Below are 20,808 nucleotides of genomic sequence, written 5' to 3' on the forward strand. Positions count from 1 at the left end.
CTATTTTGTTAAGCTTCCATTTGAGAGCAGAGGTCACAAGGACGCTTTTTACTGCTCCTTCCACGTCTGATCCTACTTTTAGAAACTTTAAGAAGTTGGAAGTTAAGAAGTGTGGACAGGAATTGTTTCCCCCTCCCATTCTGTTCACTTTTTGCTCCCCCCCCCCCGACCCTCATATTTCCCATCTTAAAGATGTATTTTAAAGAACTGTTGAAATCTCGGATATTAGTGGTCTGGATTCAGGAAGAAAGACTCTTAAGAGTTAAAAACCTCTGCCATTGCATATAGGCAAAACTGCCTGCTCTGGCGGTCACAGCAGTGCGCTCCAGAGGCTTCCCTGCTGAAGGACCCGCCTGCGGCAGTGAGAGCGCAAAGGCACAATTTACTCCCGCGCGACTGCAGGCAGCGGCGGATGCTGGTGGGAGGCTGGGCACAGCCTCAAGGAGCGAGACGCGCACTCGACCCCAACAATGGTTAGGCCACCGCTGAGGGACAAACACTCCAGGGGCAACCTTTCGCCATTCTAGAGTGGCTTAAAGTTCCTTCATTTGAAGCCTCTGCATAAAGCGTCTATTTTGACCCCTAGGCATCTTCAGAGACAAGCAAAGTTGGGTCCCCTTTGAGAGTAAGATCCTGGAGGGTGGCAGAGCCTCACTGTGGCCTTACCCTGCTCATCTCAAAGAACTGCTCCAAGTTCTAAACACGGAGCAAGGACTAGGCATTGCGCTTCTGAAGTCCAGCCTAGGCCTTGACTCCTGCCGGTTCGCCCAGCTTCTGGTGGAGACTCCTCCAGGTTTTCCAAAGGGAACTAGCTGCCGAAGCTCGGGCTCTGATTCCTTCGCAGCAACTTCTCAGTAGATAGCGGCGGCCGGCAGATGTCCGCTTGGAAGAGGCAAGAGGCGCCCTTGGCGCACTGAAGCTGTTTCCCTACTAGGACCTTAGGGCGAGATTGGAGGCCAAGAGTTCCCGGTGCCCACCCCGCCTCCTTCCTACGGGAGCGTGATAATCAACCCACCCACAGAGTCTACTCCTCTCTCTCCCCCCCCCCCAAACCTCTAGGCAGCTTTTAAAAGGAATCCAGTGCACCCACCAACTTTGGGGCAAGAGCGTGCCAACTCGCGTTCTCCCACCGTCCCTATCGCGCTAATTCATTTCCTTTGGTCGCACACAAACTCGGCGTCCCTAGCATCCCCGCCCCAACCTGGTGGCGAGCGCCCCCGGCTGTTCACAGCAGCCCCTGGGGCCTGTTGGGAGGTAGCTTGGTTTCTGGCTGGTTGCAGAATCCAGCGGCGGTTCCCACCGGCCCCCGGTCTCGGGGGGCACACGCGTGTGTGCACACACTCGCTCACGTTCCCGCTCACACTCGCACATCTCGGCTCCCGGCTCCCCACCCTCCGCGCCGCTCCTGCGCGGGGTGGGGGGCGGGTGACGTCAGGACTGCAGTCCCGAGGAGAGCGGCTGGAGAGGGCTCCGCGCTCCTCGCCTGGGAAGCCGGAGGCGCACGCCGGGCGCGCCGCTCCCGCGAGCCTCCAGGTGAATTGAAAGTCGTTTCCGGGGGAGGAAGGAGAGGGTGCTGCAGTCCTGGCACGCACTGAAACTGCAACTCCGACAGAAGCGACCCAGCCGAGGAGCGGGGCGCGCGGCGCGGTGCGCAGCATCCCGGAGCTGCTGGAGGCGGCCCCTGCTCAGCTCGCCGCGGCGCGCGGCCACCGGACCTCGGCCCCGGGACTCCCGCCCTGGGCGCGCCCGCCCGGGAGAGACCCCAGCTCTTGCGCATTTCGCAGCGGCGCGGGTGTGGGGAATGAGAGCGCAGAGGCTCCAGGTCGCCGCGGAGCAGCTGCCTCGGGGAGACCGAAGGGTGGCGAGGGGCGGCAGCCTCGACCCGAAGTAAGTGCAGCAGAAGTTTGCGTTGGTTTCCCTGCCGCTCCCCCTGAGCTAGTGGGAGGCACCTCTCCCCTCGTTTTCTAAGGCTGCGGAGGACAGACTTATAGGGGAGCTGAGCCCGGCGGAGAAAGTGAGCGTTATGGGGCGGTGGGGTGGGGGGCCGAGAGGGCAGAAGCAGGGAGGGAAGCCCGTGGGGTGAGGGCTTCCATGGGCTTCCATGGGCTACCATAGGACCACGCCGGCTGGGATGGGGGGCGCGGAATGAAGTCGACCTGGGGGTCTCGGCAAGGGAGGGCTTTGGGAAGAGGGAAGGTGGAGTTAGTCCTACCTATGCTGGTGACCTTGGCGTGCCCCCCTGGAGTGGCGAGCAGGAGGCGGACCGAGGCTGGCACCCTGGTGGCGAGGGTATTGCGTGGATTCTCACTCCGGGCTGCTCGGAGGCTGTCGCGCTTCCCGACGGCAGGGGCGCGGGGGGCGCAAGGAGAGAGGGGCCGGCTCCGGCAGCGATGCTGGAGGGTGGAGACGTCGAGGAGTCCGGACCCGGGGCGTCGGAGTGGGGGGCTGGCATCTTTGAGGCGCGCCAGCCTCGACGGTGGAGACAGCAGCAGAGGGCGGAGGCAATAGTCAGGGAGGAGGCCGGTGTGGCACCTCGGGTCGCTGCGGTTGCATTTGGGTGCCTTCGGAGCCTCGGTGGCTAATTCTTTTCTTGGACGGCTTCTCGGGGGCCAGGGCGCTCGGGGAGCAAGCTGGCGGCGGCGGGCCTCACGCTGCTGTCTCCGAGCTGCGGCTGCTCCCTGTGGCCTCGGGGGCCAGCGAGGGCCGTTTTGCGCCGGAGACCCTGGGCAGTTGGCTCACTTCTCTTCCCCCTGCAATTTCAGTTCTTTATGGCTCCGTCTTTTCTTGCCGGACTCCCGCAGGAGGTTTTCATTTTTAACTGACCAAACTTCTAATGGGGAATGAAAAAGTTCTGGAAGCTGCGTTCCTCTTAGGAGCAGCGCCCCACAGAGGCCAGGCGGGGGCTCTGCAGGTCAGCTCGCCCACCCTGTTCCCCCCCCCCCCCCCAAGGTTCTCAGGGAATTTTACATTAATGTGATTGGACTATTCCCTAAAGACGACAAAGGTGACTCCTTCCACTGTCTTTACTTATGAAACATGAATGCCACTAACTTCTGGTACCTTTAAATAGCCATTCAAGATGCATACTGATTACCTAATTTCATTTACTCAGATTCATTCATTTATTCATGCAAAATATTTCTGATGCTCAATATATGCCAGGCATTGTGTTTGATGCTGCAGGCGACATCAATGATTAGTGTATTATCTCGGTTCTTGGGGCTTGAGGTCTGTAGAAGTGGTCTGGAAAGAAAGTGGAAAACATGTAAGTCCTCCACTAATGGGCAGGTGCCACTTGGTTTTCACACACAGACTCACTCTCAGCTCGTTAACTGTGGGGCTCAACATCTACTAGATTCCATCCTCCCAACAGGCAGGAACATTATTCAGCTCGATGCTCAGAGGCCAACAATCTGCCAGGCACACAGGTCAACAATAGGTTTATTAAATGAATAAATGAGCAAATTATTCATAGTGCAAAGTGTCTTAAAGGATAGCATTGTGTTGTATTTGGGGGAACATGTAGAGAAGAAAGAAATCGCAAGAAAGGGAAAAAATAACTTTTTTTAAGAGTATGTTCTCTGTTAATGTTTATCGTATGGAGGTCATATTGCCACACACATGTGGATATGTTGATAATGTGATCATTTGGATGTGTCTAGGAGAGTAGAACAGGTTGATGGAAAAATACTATAGAATAAAAATAATTCCTTCAAACCTCTAATAATATTATGCTACTTAAAATGCCTATTTCTATACCTGTACTTTAGAAGTATTTAAGTTTGATTAAAATGTTTATACATAGATTTATTATATGTAGATTTTAACAATGAAGACAAACCTATAGGCATGACTTTCCTCAGTGTAATTGTGTACGAGTTACTGATGCAGTCAGGTAGAAAATAGTAAATTCCAAAGTGAGTGATAAGTACTTTTTCCCTCTTAACTTAGTTTTGTTATTTTACCAGAAATCTAAAGCTTCACATATTTTTCTTAAGTGTACAATAGAACTTACTTTGCACTGTGCTGTCAGTATTTATAAATAACAATAATCCAGTGAGCGATTTGAGTTAAGAATTTATAAACAGTATTCCTGGATTTAGTTATTGGAAACTCCTCAGTCCTCTGTGATTTGGAGCAATCCTAGAAATTTTGTAAACTTCATTTTCTTTCTACTTACAAATGAAATTATCTTACATAAGTGATTTCGATATGCCTTTGAAATCAAATTATGTCTATATATAGTACTATTTTATTTTGGATGTTATAGTCTCTGGTTGATGTCATCATTAAGCAAACCAATGCTGATGAATAATTTGTAATTAATGAATAGAAAACTCCCTTATTTTCCACTTTAGGTATTTTGCAGACATTTTAGGACTTTGAAGAGTGTTGTGATTGTGGACAATGTCTGATGGCTTTACAATTATGTTTTAGAAGTAAATGTATATAGATACCACAAAAAGGTAGTTAAACTTTGGGATTTTTTTAATCCCAAATATCTTGTGGATATTTGATTTGGGTTTTTAGCAGAATAGCTAATTATTCATCATTGTTAGATGAAATAATTAGTTGAATGAGTCTTAAGGATTCAAAGAGGAGTATATTCTAGGGGGCTAGAATTTTATTTTGGAAATGTAGTTAGTGTACAGAAGTGCTGAGATCATCAATTACTAAGCTTAGAAATGGACTAGTCTCATTTTTCTTTTGCAGATGAGAAAACTGGGGCCTAGAAATGTGAAGGGTTTAAATCTCCCAGGATGCCATTCAAATGCACAAGAGTGCCTTATCTTGTCCACTAGGATTGCCAGAACATCTTAGAGTGAGTGATAAGGTGCACCTAAGAGCACCTAAGCACAGGCAACTTACCTACTGTCCTTGGACTTTCTCTTCTCTTTATCACCCACCCCTGAGAGAGGGTGCCATTTACCAAACCCCTACTTTCACTGCACCTGCAGTCTTTCCAGGCCCTTCAGAGTAGCAAAGGACTTGCGCGGGGTTTCATGACTCCCAGCCTCCTATCCAGCTCTGGCCCTAGGTAGTACTGTGAGGTAAGTGAGGTTTGGATGAGATGCTTCCCCCATCATACATGCTGACATCAATACACATCATAGAATCAACATTTTGGAGCCAGAAGTGTTGTGTTGGACAACACCACACTGACAAACGGGAGTCATGGAGCAGGCTGCTGAAGAGCAAGATCCTGGCCCTTTTATTTACAAATGTAATTGGTTTTAAGGAGATTAAGGAGATTAAAGAAAGGGAAAGGGTGTAGAAGATTAGGGATTGTGAGTCTGCCCTCCAGGCACTTCTAATCTACTTGATGATACACCCTAATCCCCAGCCATGGTTCTAATCTTATCAACAAGGCGCTCCACTGATCAGCTTCTGGGGTCCTTTGTCATACATCGGTCCTCGGCCCCCGAGGAATTTCTGGTCATACCTCCTGAGAATGTGTTATGCATTGTTCCTCAGCCCCCCCGGGCATTCTGGACATACCTTGTGATGCATAACCTTCCCAGTGTGATCCAGCTTTGTGCTCTTGTTTGATTTGAAGGGTTTAAGAGTTGGGCTCCTGTTCCTATCTGGCCGGACCACTTTGACCTTGTTTAGGTGACAAAATGGCGGCTAGAATAGGCTGCCTAGGAGTAGCAGACCCACAAGAAGGGACTTTAGAGATCATTTGATCCCAACCCTTCCTTGCAGAACTTGGTGTAGAAAAGATTGTGTGGTAGTTATGTTACAGAGTTATGTAGGACTCCATGACTCAAGTTCTTATTCTCTTTAGCTGCTCTGTTCTGTCTCTATTGGATGGCACTGGCTGTCATTTGATGACTGCTAACAAAAGCATGTGTATTGGAGGGACATAATTTCTATTTACATTCCAAACTGGTCTCTCCCCACCTATGCCACCACACTTAAGTTCTCTAACCCCTCTGTTTATGTAATTTTGGTTTTTGTTGTTGTTTTATTACTAATATATAGGTGTAGATTTATTTGCATAATCATTTATTTATTGCTTCTCCTCTAGATTATAAATTTTATTTTTTTTAGATTATAAATTTTATAAAGAAAGTTACCAAGTTTTTTTTTTTTTTTTTTTTTTTTTTGCTCACTGCATGTCCAAGACCTAGCACACTGTGGCACACAATGATTACTCAATAAACATTTGTTGGATGGATGGATGAGTGGATAGATGGATGGGTGAGTATAATAATTGTTAGGGAGAAAGGATTGGATGAGAAAGGATGTTCTGAGCTAATCCTATACAGGCTTTGTGGACTCCACCCCCACTCTAGGCCAAAGCCATCAGGACATTGGGAAAGACAAATCCTGTCACCACCAAAGGGAAGGTGGCAGGGACCTGCGGGTGGAGTTAAGCAGCCAGGGTTGGTATAAAAAAACAAACACGTGGGCCTTGGGGGGCTTGCTCTCTCGCTCGCCTCCTGGCTTCACTGCTCCTGGCTTGCGGCAGCTCTCAGAATACCATTTGGGATTCCAGATCAGCAGATCGGATAGGACGCATTTAAAACTTTGTCTCCCACTTTTCTCCCTGAGTTGTACATTTCCTCATTTGCCCTTCCCTTGTAAATAAACATTTTATTAACCTGTCGTGTGTGCCTGCAGTAGAGCATTGATAAGTCCTTTTAACCGCACGAGTGAGGACCCACAGTCAGGCACCCCATTTTGTATCGGGGCTGCCCTATAACAGAATGATTGAGTGAAGTGAATTCTACTTTAGTAGATTTGGAATTCTTAATATTAGACTAACACCTGTCTAAAGATTCAAAATCCCCAATGCTGCTATGTTGGCCACCATCACCCCATATATAGAGGGGACCCTGATATTCCCCTTCCATAAATCTATCTCATATTTCTTCTCTCAGCAACTGGCAGCCCCATTTTTCCAGTTGCTTGGGCAACAAACCTTGACATTATCCTTTACTTCTCTTTCTCACAACCAATGTTTAATCCATTCACAAATCCTGTAGCTGTTCCTTTATGATATATTCCAAATCCTTCAGTCTAGACCAAGTCTCCACCACTTCTCACCTGGATTATGGCATTGGCCTCCTTGCTTTTTCTCCCTGCTTCCCTCTTTGCCCCACCCCAAAGTCCAGACTCAACACACAGCCAGAACAATGCTACTAACCCCTAAGTCAGGTCTTATTATTTCTTTGATTACATTTTACAATGTCTTCCCAGATCCCTCAGAGTAAAATAAAGTCCTCATGATTGGCTTAATCGAATTAATAACATTCTACACTATCTAGCCTGCTCCTTCTCCTGTTTCCTCTCTAATTACTGTTTCCACCACATTCACTTCCTTCTTGTTCCTACAACATACTACATATGCTCTCTCATAAGCAACTTTGAACTTGTACTCTTTGTCTGGAATGTTCCAGATTCCTGCTTGATTCACTTCTTTATTCCCTTCATATCTTTTCTCAAATTCCTCTTTTCAATGAGGCTTCTCTTGGCTATCCTATTTAAGATTATACTCCTCTCACTTTTAATTCCACTTTTGGCTCTTGTGACCCAAAATACCATAAACTCTACTTACTAGAACTATATGTGGCACATAATGAGTGTTCAGTAATTATTTATTGAGTGAATAAATGGGAATAAAATAGTGCCTGCATTATAGCATCTTAAATGATTAAATGAAAATGTATACTGAGTGTAATTACAGGGCTCAGCACACAGTACTTGCTTAGTTCATAGTTTAAGCCATTATTATGTCGTTGCTAGTCTCCTGACCATTTTGTCCCTCCTTTCACTGGGGTTGTGGTCAGAAACAGAACTCTTCCAGCATCCTTAGCTGTTATTTTTATAAATGACCTTGAAGGAGCCCCAATGTTTGTTTACATCTGCTGCTGGAAATAATTAGAAAATAAATGCAGTTATCTCTCCAAGATATGGCCTAATCCACTCCACAAAATATCTTCTGACCTGGGGCATTTGGAAGGTTGCTGTTTAAACTCATCCTGAGGGGATAGTGTCAAATTCTTTCCAGCTATCCTTAACCAGATGGTCTCACTCAGTGTTATAGGGCAGGGAGAGGGGCACCCCAGACCCCTCAAACCTGCCTGCTCTAAATAGGTTCTGCCATCTGCTGCATCAACACAAAAGATGTGAGACTTTAATGAAAAGGAACTTTAATACATTAGTAAACAATACAGGAAAGGCAAAGAATATAGTTTCTAAATCAAGCACCCAAAGTTACCCATCCCCTTGTGGGTAAAAGTCCACCCAAGCAAGATTGGCCCAGAGCAAGGTCACAAAGCCTGCCACAAGTCTAAAGCATCTTCCAGTGGGGACCCACAGAAAAGGATCAGAAACAACCAAACAAGTCTGGGAGGAAAAGAGCAAAATCAAGACAAAAACCACCATTATCACCTCCCCACAAGTCTCACCCACATCTGTTTCAACCAGTCCACGTCCAAAAGGCAAGTGCAGTTTCTTCACATGTCTCTCCACTATGTGTGCCTCTTCCAGGTCTCCTTCTGGCTCCATCCTGCTTTCTTCCTTCCTAAGTCTCCTCTGCAGCTTCTTCTCTCCCTGCTCAGCTCCACCCTCTTTTTGGGTGGGGCAGGAAACCTGGAACCTACCCCTTTCCTGGGGACCACCCTGTTACAATAGCAGGAATTTAGAAAACCTAAATAAGGGACCAGGAAAAATACTAATTATAATAAAGTAAAAATCAAAATCAACAAGCAACTATAAACCAGAGACACACTATGGTGGGGGAGGGAGTAGGATCAAAACAAGGGGAGTGGGAATTGTATGGGGACTATAACCAAGATGAAAATGCATACTTTGTGCAAAAATGAAAAATGATGTAAAAATATATAAAATTAAAATAATAAGAAATAAAATTTAAAAAATCTTAATCAGGTGGTGGTCTTCCTCCTCTCGGAGGTCACTGTTACATGGTGGTGGCAGTGGAAGGCTGGAAAGAGTGGCAATCATGGCAAACTGGAAAACAGAGCTATTTCTGGAACATTATTTCTTCCTGAAGTCACTCGTCACATCAAGGACAGGAACTGAAACAAGAGAAGGAACTGGGAGAGAAAGACTTTTTTGGTTAGCTAGTTGACCATGCTGGTTGGTTTTTGATTGCTTTTCTTGATTCTTGCTAGGTTTTCTTCTTGCTTGTCTTAACATGACAATTCTCATTGGTTAGCACCTGACCCAACAGATTTTAGTCAAGGAGGATTTTGAGGCTGTATTGATTAATCAGTGAGGTGTGAAAAAAAAAATAACAAAATGACCTCTATAAAGCCATCCACAGAGCTGGGTGTAGTTTGTGTGCTAAATAAACTCTCCTTATTTGTTTAATATTAGCCTGTACCTGTTTAGATACACTGTTGACTGAACTGATAGGAAGTTTCTATGTTCTACCAGCATATTGTGAACAGATATTGTGCATACATGTCAAATTGGGCACACTTACATTTCTGTGCAAATTACTGTACTCAGCTCCACAGCTAGTACTCCTGCTAGCTCAGATAAGCCTTAGACATTGACTCAACAGATAGTATTTTCAGCCCTGAGTGGATCATAATGATTTTGCCTAGAGGGAAAAATGTTATGTTGTGTTCATTTTTCCCCCCTTGCTCTAGAAGTAGAAAGAGAGCCTTGGATTTAATACTTATAGGTTACAGCTCTGTTCTTAGCATGCTCAGTGACCTTGCCCAATTTACAATTATTTTAGAGTAGCTTTTCTGGAGCCAGGAAAAGTTACCACAGCAGCAGAAAAATGGGGCCAATAACCTTGAAGTACAGCCATGAGAAATCCATTTTCTTATAACTGTGAAAGAGATGCAGAAGCCCGTGTGTGTGTGTGTGTGTGTGTGTGTGTGTGTGTGTGTGTGTGTGTGTGTGTGTTTGAGACAGAGAGAGAGAGAGAGAGAGAGAGAGAGAGATGCAAACCCAAATCATTGTAACAATGAAAGGAAAAAAGAGGGTGACTTTTAGCTTTCTCAACAACTGGGTATACAGTTTTTTTTTTGTCTAGTTTAGAAATAAATTTTTTTCGAACATCTTTCATTAGTAGGTTGTTTGGAAATTTTTTTCTCATAGAAACAATGTTACATGTGAAATTTAGGTTCCCAACTGCCTTGGCAAAATCCTATCTAATTCATTGTTGAACATTAAAAAAAATTATACTGTAGTTTGCTTTTTCATATGGGAAAATGAGTATTAATTCCAAATCATTTGGTAAGTAATCTCTCCCTTAACTCTTTAGTGGTTTATGTAAGAGAATAGGAGAAATATATATAGATATATTATATGAAATGTGTATGTGTATATGATACGTGTATATATGTAGATAGATATATGATCTGGCAATTTTTTGGATCTCCTTTATCAGTTTTTAAAACATTTTTATAAAATTATGTTAAATTAAAAAAATAAACATATAGGTAAAATGCATAATTAAAATTAAGTATATAGACATTGCTGAGAATTAAGACTCCTGCAAGACAAATCTCAGGGCTGACGTATGTATCAGTGTCACTCATGGCTTCAGAGGGGTGGAGATGCATGTAACAGAGAGAGGTGAGAAGACTTTCAGGAGATTTCTATTTAGAGGTGTAATGACTCTCTGGAGGAGGCTAAAGCCTTGATTTATAGTGTTTGCTGATTTCTGCGTTGTAAATATTTCTACATTAGCCAATTTCAGCATGACGTCAACTGGCTCACAAAACTCTTAAAACTTTAACAATCAACTCTCATAAATCTCTACAAGCTGGCTCCCCCATTCTACTCATTTTATTGCAAACAATGATGTAAAAGAAAAGATTTAAGTTGCCTTTTTGTCCCCTCCCTGGTGTTCCCTCCCCCTTTCACTCAGTGAGCTGTAGGGAAAAAATATATAGATCTAGGAGTCAGCAAATGTGTTCCATAATGAACCAGATTGTAAATAAATATTTTTTAAAGATTTATTTATTTATGTATATACATACAAGAAATGGGCTAAGGCCAGAGGTGTGGGGGGTGGGGTGAGAGGATTCACCAGAGACAGAGCGGGGAGAAGAACAGGCAGATTGACTGAAATACACTGCTGAGGGGAGCAGTGGGTGAGTCAGAAGAGAACTGCCGCACCATGTGGGTAGCTCCCTGACTGGGGATCAAACTTGTGCTGCAGTAAAGCTTCATAGGTTGTGTTTTAACCCCTTGTGCCACCACGGAGTCCCCAGGTAAATAAATACTTTAGGCTTTTCAGTTCACATTTGGTTTTTGTCACGTCTGTTTTTTTTAAACAACTCTTTCAAAGTGTGAAAACTAGCTTTCAGCTTATCTAAAAGGCAGTAAAAACTATAAACAACAGCAAAAAACCAAAAACTGGACAGTTCTATTGTGGTGCTTAGTTTGCAATAGACATCTGGGTGGGTCTTTGGAAAGAAAACTTTCAGAGGACTGGTGTAGTATAATATATATTCCACATATATGTCTCAAAAGTCCAGACTGAGCAAGATTATTCTAAGCATTTCCCCTTAGGACCTAGGCTTGGGTCTTTGTTGGAAGCATGAGGCCTCTGGGGGTAGATGGGATGGGGTGTGGAAAGGTGAGGACACTGAGGATGCTGAGCTCAGCGGAGAGTAAGGGGAGGCACAGCTTTGGCCATATTTAAAAGAGACAAAACAAAACACACCTTTATTGAGATATAATTCACCTAGTATAAAATTCATTCATTTAAAGTATGTTGTTCATTTTTTTTTTTTTTTTGCATCGTCATAGGTTTGGGCAGACAACACAATTATCTAATTTGAGAATATTTCCATCTCCCCTAACAGAAACTTCACACCATCAGTAGTTGATCACCATAGACTTGTGCTTTTCCCTCACATTTTGCTCCCTCTCCCTTCCCATCCCCTGATATATGTCTCCAATTTATACTTTGTCTGATAGTTTGTTTGTTTGTTCCCTGATCCTTTGGATGGCTTCCTTATGTTCCTTCTATAAGTGAAACCATCCAATATTTTTCTTTTTCCTTCTTACTTATTTCACTGAGAATAATCCCTTCCAGTTCCATCCATGTTGCTGTGAATGGCATAAATTTATCTTTTTTGATTGCTCAGTAGTATTCCATTGTGTACATATACCACATCTTCTCCATCCAGTTCAGGTATCTATTTTGAACCCACATTATTCAAGCACATTTTTCTTTGTATCAGGAACAGCTGAATTTATTTTCATAGGGTCATTGAACTTCTGTGTTTACTGTGAAAGATCAAATGTTGTCATGCCATTATTTCTGTTTTTTAAAATTTGATGAAGTTGCATGCGTAACTGTTACCTGATTATTAATAGTTGTAAATACCACTTAATTAAATAATGCAGGAATAAACTCAACATGTCTTATTTCTTATTGATTTCAATTACGTTTCTTTAGAAGATTTGAATATTACCAGTTAGTTCAAACTTTGATTGCCTCTTAGGAGTATGGAATTGCTTCAGGAATGCCAAAAGTAGCAAAGAGGGTGGGAAGTTAGGGTGGAGTACAGCACATAGGCATTTACTTCTGTAAGTAATCTTAGAAGATTGAGTTTGGCTGGGAGTGACATCAAGTCAAGATTTCCAACCATTGACTAAGGGTTTGGAAAAAAGGGAGGAAGGGATGTGTCACAGATTAATTGAGGGAGCGGAAAATAGGAGTGCAGAGAGCAAATTGCTAGAGGCATCACTGAATAGAGCTGTTTGAAATTATTGTACCTGGGGCTATGTTTACCAGCTCAGGGACCTGGGATGGCTGTTGCAGGTCCATTTAGCACACGTTCTGGTCTGTAAAATTGTTTTAATTCAACTCTTTGCCCCTGGCTATCAAACTAAGTTACTTCTCCAAGTGTAAGACCATAAGGGCTTATCAAGAGCTATGGTTTTATTTCACAGTCACTAATCATTTCAGTCTCATTTTGCCATCAGAGACCTTGTTTTTGTACTTCTGACAGTTCAGTCTGACTCCTTCCCAGGCAAATTATCAGGCAGTTATCTCTAAGTACTAGTCTTCTCTGAAAATTCATTACTCAGAAAACATTTTAATAGTCTTTTCCATGTTTACTACCCTCATAAGAATGATGATTGCAATACGGATGACCACAGATCATGTTTACCATTAATATGCAAGTTATACTCTTACGTAGTCTAATTTTTAATGTTTTGCCTGATTTGTCTCTGTCTAGGACTCTGTGCTTATTTGCACGGTGATATTATTATTGTCATTATTGTATTGTTAGTTATTTTAACATAAGAGACCCATTGAAATTCTTTGGTATCTTTTATCAAGTTTGACTTTAATTGCCACTAAAAAATATGACATGATACTGAAGTTGAAACTTTCTAAAAAGGGGATTACTTTTTTCCCCAGCAAAACTAATGCCTCATGATCTCCTATTGCTTGTAGCTGTAGGCAATTTGATTTATATCCTTGACTTCAAACCTAATCTCAAATCCATTCAGCTTAGAATTCTCTTCTGAATTCAGACTTGCATAAACACTGAATATTAGGGACCCCCATCCAGTAATTTTTTAGGCACTGCAGGCTTAATGTGTATCAATTTGGCATCACTTCTTTTTCTATTTCTCTAGATCCACTCCCCCTTTCATATTTTCTTACACAGAGATCAGCACCAACCAGTTGTCTAAGTCTGTGTCTGAAATTATTCTAGATTTCTGCTTTGATCTTACTCCCATCGAGACCTGTCAGTTAAGATGGTGGTTCTATTGCAAGGTAGCTGCTGCTTCTGTGCTCCCACCGTGTATGCACCCACTTCTACTGTAATAGTTATTTCATTGTATTGCAACTGTTATTTGCATGTCTGTTTCTCCTTTTTAATGGTGAAAGATAGACAAGTTTTTCTTCTTTCATTTTGTCCCCTTGGTACTTAGTTCAGTACTTGTTGAGTCAGTGAAGTGAGTGAAAGAATAAATATACTTGAAGAAAGTACTGTAATCAGAGTGTATATAAATAACGAGCATCCTAAATAATTTGTTTACAATAAGACTGTGATGCCTTCTTTTTTATCATTTCTTCACTATTGCATATTATGTGACCTAGTAATAAAAGTAGTATCAATTTTAGACAATTTTAGTCTCTTTGATATAGCCATAAGATTTTACATTTATTATGTAGTTCACAATGTGAAGTTGAACAGTAAGCAAATGACTAATACCTAACTTTGAGAATTTGTGTGTCAAAACATATATATTCACTTTCTCTCATCTATAGATATTATTTTCTTCAAAATAAAGTAGACTTGATTCTAAAGGAAGTAATCACATTGTCCAAATTTTAACCATTAAACTTGCCCATGAAAGAAAAGCAAAACTTATACAACACTTTAACGTTTACAACATTTTAAAAGACAACTGTCATTACTCATTTCACCAAAATGGCCTTTCAAAGCCATAGTCTTAACCAAAAGCATATTTCTTTTTAAAGGGAAACACTTTGTCCCAATTGGCAAGTTAATGGTGGTTGTGTTTTTACCTTAACCGTGTTAAGAAAGCAGAAGTTTTGACACAGATGATATAAATAGTGTGTTTCAATTTTGAAGACATTATTGTTCTTTTATTCCTTAAATACGCTTTTATGGGAGAATTTTGACTAACATTATATACTTAAGAAATTTGGGAGAGGCAACATGATGACAGCAGAATGAGGACACCTGGCTGGGCTCCTGCACATTTTCATAGCTAAAGGTTGTAGATTGTAGCAGAACAAGGAGCAGTGTCCAGGAGAGGGGAGCCCTAGTAGACACTGGAGCATGCAAGCAGGCAGCCCTGACAAGGTGGGCCCCAGAAGGCCCCAACAAGCAGTGGAGCTGGGTGGGCAGGCAGTCAGGGCTGTGGTGGCCCCTGCAGACCCTGGGAAGCAGTAGAGCAATACCTACAGACAGCCCCAATGCTGCCGGCCCCAGCAAGCAGTGGATCCTGCCCTGCAAGTGTGCAAATATGGCAGATCCTGGCAGAAGAAGTGGCAGAGACTGGTCTCCACTGGTTGCTGTTCTTGGAGACAGAAGTACACTGGCTGGAGAGACAACCTCATGGATTGGAAGTGGTACTTGGTTATCCCTTGGATGGTGGAGATCAATGCAAGCTTCAACAGGATTTACACTGAGGAGATTTGTGTTTCATCAAATAAGATGGGTGGAGAGAAAAACCTACGTTATGTATAGTGGAAGTCCCAGCTCGAGCAATTAGGTAAGAGAAAGATATAAAGGCAATCCATGTTGGAAAAGATAAATAGAACTATCACTAGTTACAGATGACGTGATAATATGCATGGAAAACACCATAGACTACACTAAAAATCTATTAGATTTTTAGAAATAATATATCAGCATAGTCAAGTGTCAGACTCAAAACCAATATGCAAAATTTGGTTGCATTCCTACATATAAATAAAAAAATAGAAGAGAAAGAAATCAAGAAAATAATCCCATTTTCAGTAGCAGCAAAAAGTATTAAATACCTCAGAATAAACCTTTAAAAGGAGATAAAAGACTTATTCAATGAAAACTATAAGATTGCTAAAGGAAATGAAAGATAGAAGGAAAGAGAAAGATATTCCATGCTCATGAAATGGAAAAATTAACATTGTTAAAAATGTCCATCTTACCCAAGGTAATATACAGATTCAATGTTATCCCTATCAAAGTTTCAATGGAATTCTTCAAATAAGTACAGTAAACATCACTGAAATTTATTTAAAACCATGAAAGACCCCAAATAGTCAAAGAAATCTTGAAAAAGAAGAAAAATGGTGGTATCACACCTCCAGACTTCAAACTAAACTATTCCCCTTAATCATATCTAGTATCTAAACCAATGTCACAAAAGAAAAAGTAAATGTAAAAGATAATAAAGTAAAATTAAAAAATAAACACTGTATCATTTAACCTGTTAAGTGATATGTCACTTGATAAAATGAAATCAGTTTAACACTTTAAAAAGGTGTTTGCTTAAAATCAACAAGCAACTGTAGACCAGAGACACACTGCTAGGGAGCAGGGGAGTGAAGAGGAGGGTTTAGGGTCAAAATAAGGGGGGTTGGGAATTGTATGGGGAGTATAACCAAAATGAAAATGCATACATTGTCCAAAAATGAAAAATGATGTAAGAATTACATAAAATAAAATGAAAAAAAACAAAACAAAACGATTGCATCTGACATACATGATTAATGAAAGTCATTGATATTGATAGTGCAGGGAAATAATACCAATCTGTCACTGAGATTATTTCATAGTGAAAAGATCAAAAGATGATAAAATATAAGGAGACAAAGTGAAGTGCAGGTGTTGAGAAGACTCAGTAGACAATGATTAGTGTTGAGAAAGTTATAACACACCCACAGATCTGGAAGTTGGACATGCTGTTACTGTTCAAGACACAGCTTTGAATTAGCAAAAAACAGGAAAAATGGGTTTTATTTTCTAAGAAACAGAAACAGACCTGAGTGGAATGTCTGAATACACATAGTGCCTAGATCATAGATGTATACTACATCTGACAAGAAATACCATATCTTATTTACTTAGAATTTATGTAATACAAGATATTCTGGCATTGGTATATGTTTTCTGGGTGGATATAGGAGATTTCTGTCTATCCAATAAATAAGTATATTGAGATATAGAATAGAAACTTGGATTTAGTACTTAGAATTTTATATTTCTATTAAAATATAAATGATAAAAAGTGTAAATTCTTTGATTATCATGTAACCCCCCCCAAAAAAAAAGTATTTCCTTAGTAGGATTTTGTAATACATGCAGTGAAACAACAACAAAATATTTAAATCTTGTGATATGTATTGTAAATAGCCAATTATAATACTGATGATTATTTAACAAAATATCTATGTGGAAATTAATTTTGAGGTTGGCGAGGTAGATTGATGAAATCAGTTGGAAGGGGGCCAGAATAAGGTGAGATTTGCAGAGGGAGTAGGCTGAAATGCAATAATCTCATGGAAAAGGCAGCCCCAAAGGTGACAGCAGTGGTAATATAAATCCAAAAGTTGGTTACCATCTCTCCATTTTGTTTCTTACCTGTTGTAGACATTTTACTTCTGTTTTTTTTTTTTTGTTTGTTTGTTTTTTTTTTGGCTTTTGCAAGCTTTTATTGGGATTTACCAGGTATTCAGCAGGCAGGAGTGCCAGGGGTGGGGGCAGGCAGAAGGCTGGCTTTTTTGCTTTTAATACTCTAATTTTCTACTTGGTTAAACAAAAAGGATATTGGAATCTTACAGCTACATCATAGAATTACTCTAAGTATAGTTTGTTCTGGATAGAATACTCCTCTTAAATGTCATAGATTAAAATTCAATATAAGGATAGTAACTACTTTAAGCCCAGAATTATTCCACTAACATTCACAGGTCACCTGAATGGAACTGGCTCATGTTCTCCAAAGGATAAAAAAATCTCTGACTCTAGGTTTTGCTTGGAAAATTAAAATGAAAAGGTATGAAGTCCACTGACATCTTTTTAACTTATTGAAGATCCTAAAAATATTTTAGATTCAGGGCATTAATAATAGCTTCTACCTACCCTATTTTGTATAAGTCTTTGTCATCTTTAAGTCCTGTATTTTTAGGTCCATTTAAAAATCACTTTTAGAATAAAATATGTAAGAACTTTATTAAACATTTGGGAAAGTAGCCAGTTTCCCTAAGAGGGTGCCTTTGGAATTAGATGAAACTGGAGATTCTGAGTTGCCTTTAGAATCTGCTCCTTCATTCCATTCTGACTACTTCTGCCCAAAAGTGCAAATACTGGATTAGGGCTTTCTGTTCCCAGAATTATTTTATTTTAATGTCTTTGAATTGTCACCTTTTACCTGACTGGCCTTGCAGGGCCTAAGCATTGCACAGCATGTGGGTAAAATAATAGGTAAAACATTATCATCTATTGACGTCAGGGTTAGTATTATAAATAACACCTTTTTTTCTTTTTAACATATGATGACCTTCTGCTATTGCTTTTATGCCTAGTGAATTATCCCAGGCAAGCAAAGGTAATTAATTAAAAGTGTTCTCTGTGCACTTTTACTTTCAGTATAAATAAGTTGTTAAAATTTTCCATTAAAAATCCCTTCATTTAGGAGCTAGGGAACCATTTCCTTCATTATATACTTTCTGAAACAATGGAAGATATCAGCACAAATCCACCTGTTCAGAGTTTGAAAGACATCAACCTTAACACCTCAAACATGCAGTTGGTGTTTCTAATAAAATTTTCGATATTTTACTTTTCCATTAAATCCTATATTTTATGTTCTTTACTATTCTTGTTTCCATTTTCTCTATTTCATTTGCTTTTATATTTTTAAAATATTTTCCTGTTGCAACCCAGATGCCCACTGATGAATAAATGGATAAACAAAATGTGGACTATACATGAAAAGAAATATTATTCGAACTTACAGAGGAATGTCATTATGAGACAGCATAGACAAACCTGGAGTACATTCTACTGAGTGGAGTATGTTAGTTAAAAATAAAACAAGTATTGTATGATTTCACTTAAATGATGTACCCAGAGAAATTAAGTTTTTTCAGACAGAAGTAGAATGTTGGTTAACAGGGGTTGATGGACAGAGGACTAGGGAGTTATTCAGTGGGTACAGTTTCAGTTTTGCTAGATGCAAAGAGTTCTGTGGATGGATAGTGGTGATTGTAGCATGGCAATATTAATATACTTAATGCCACTGAGTTGTGAATGGTTAAGCTGGTAAATTTATGTTATGGGTATCTTACCACCATTTAAATGTATTTAAATATAATATTTAAATTTCAATGTATTTAATTTTAATTCACATAAATTAGATATATTTATAATATATCACTTAATAATCAATAATTAATTAATAATTAAGATATGTTTATATATTATATGTAAAATAAAATGTTAAATAAATATTTAAAAAATGGGCATAGTACTTTTCCATTAAGGCTATCATTAACTCTTGAATTAGGATAAATACTCATTATCAGGTAAAGAAAAAATCTTGCTAGTATTTTTATTACCTATTTAAAGATTCAAATAATTCTGGATAAAAGTCTTTCCCCGTGTACTAATTTTTTAAATATTGTCTACTTACAGTCTTGATTTGGCGAATATGACATCCTTTGGAGTGATATGTGATACATTATGCATTCTGTTTTCTCATTTATTAATGAAGAAAAGAAACTTTAACCAATGAAGAAACTGGGGTTCCAAGAAGTTAGGTACCTTACTCCAGTCACCCAGTGTGGAAACTATATCTTTGTACTTAGTCCGTATAATGAAGAGCTTTAGACTACATATAATAGATATCCCATTTGAAATTGGTTTCAACAAGGACATAGTGTAATTCACATATTCTGGTTGCTGAGGGCCAGATTTGGGGTCTTGGATCTTTAGAGTCTACCTGTTCTGTTCCTCTCTTATTCTACACTAACCAGTCTATTAGCCTCATTCTCAGACTGGTGACAAAAGTATTCAAAGGAATTCTTGAGCATCATCAGATAAGACAACTGTTCAGAAGATTTGATCACAGACCTCAGTGGTCACTGTTCGTTCACACACCCAGTCTTAGACCAGTCACTGACTAGCAAAATGATGAACTTAAATAATCTGGGGTCAAATGGATATTGAGGAGTCCACCACCATGGTCATTTTAACTTGTCTGACTCTCCCATATTGTACCACTTTACTTGGTATATTGATGTTTTTCATCTGTCTGCCCTGAATGGCCCTCTGAAGGTATTTTTTTGCATGACCATGTATAGTTCATTAGTCTTGCTGTCACTGTGATCTGCTATTTCCAGTTGTATTAGTGTTCTTGTTTCCAGCACTATTCATATTCCTTTTCTGATTATTTAACTACCTGCTTCTTAGCTACTATGCCCAGGGAAAATGAAAAAAAAAATCACCGTATTAGGTAGAGATTTTTATAAACATTTAAAAATAGATTAACAATAGTGGCATGTTGGTCTCTCCTAAAAAAATGCATAAGCTTTAATATGTTCAATTTGTATTATCACTCTTTGCTGTTTAGAGTCATTTGGGCATGTTTATTGCTTTATTCTCAAGTTTCTCAGTAGTTGAGACAGGCTTCTTCTAAAGTGAATATTTGAAGTTTTACAGGAATGTAAAATACTTGTACATTTTTTCAAAGATATGAAATTAGTAGAATTAGAATTTTTAGCATTCTTAAAGTTGTCTGAATTATTTTTCACAGAGGAATTAGATTTAACAATAGTGGGAGATAAGATTGAAAGGTAGACAAGAAACTGATTGTGGAGAATTTTGATGATCAGAGTAGATAAGATAATTCAGAAGATTCTCTCAAATTTTATCCCTAAAGATGGAAGAGAATGAAAGCATAATCCCATAACCTGGGTGGCTAACCCTAATTGGTTCCAAACAACCTATCAAAATTTAGGTGGACTCTGTGTTTCAACTTAAAAATCCATGCAAATTTTGTATTCCGCTCTATAATATGTGTGTAATTATTTTAATTGACTTGTGCTTTGATTGCTTGTCTTTGAGTTAATTGATGCATCAGGAAGACATGCCATGTTTATTCTGACTTTGCCTTCAGACTGTCCCATACCCAGAAAGACTTGCATCTCAGACCACAATCTTATGTTGGATGAAGATGAAGTTTTCCTGGTCTCTTCTGCCAGTTGCCTGAAGCCATTGTGTCTGCCTTAGCCCTGTACAGTGGGAACCCTCCTACACCCAATACTCAACACAAGACTTTCCCCCAAAGTGCTTGCCCTCTTGCCTACTGAATCATGGGTTTCAC

At 40.3% G+C, this 20,808-nt stretch overlaps 1 protein-coding gene across 1 annotated transcript in view; it reads left to right on the forward strand.

Moving 5' to 3' along the window:
* The first annotated feature begins 1,824 nt into the window (after window positions 1-1,824).
* The window catches only part of KIAA1217 (KIAA1217 ortholog), a 606,452-nt gene continuing 587,468 nt past the window's right edge, over window positions 1,825-20,808 (forward strand). The window contains exon 1 of the mRNA XM_054695156.1: window positions 1,825-1,887. The gene's annotated coding sequence lies outside the window, so the exon portion shown is untranslated. The remainder of the gene's footprint in view (window positions 1,888-20,808) is intronic.

Source organism: Talpa occidentalis, unplaced genomic scaffold (genome assembly GCF_014898055.3).
Source record: "Talpa occidentalis isolate TD23 unplaced genomic scaffold, MPIMG_talOcc4v2.1 talOcc4.14, whole genome shotgun sequence".
Taxonomy (NCBI): domain Eukaryota; kingdom Metazoa; phylum Chordata; class Mammalia; order Eulipotyphla; family Talpidae; genus Talpa; species Talpa occidentalis.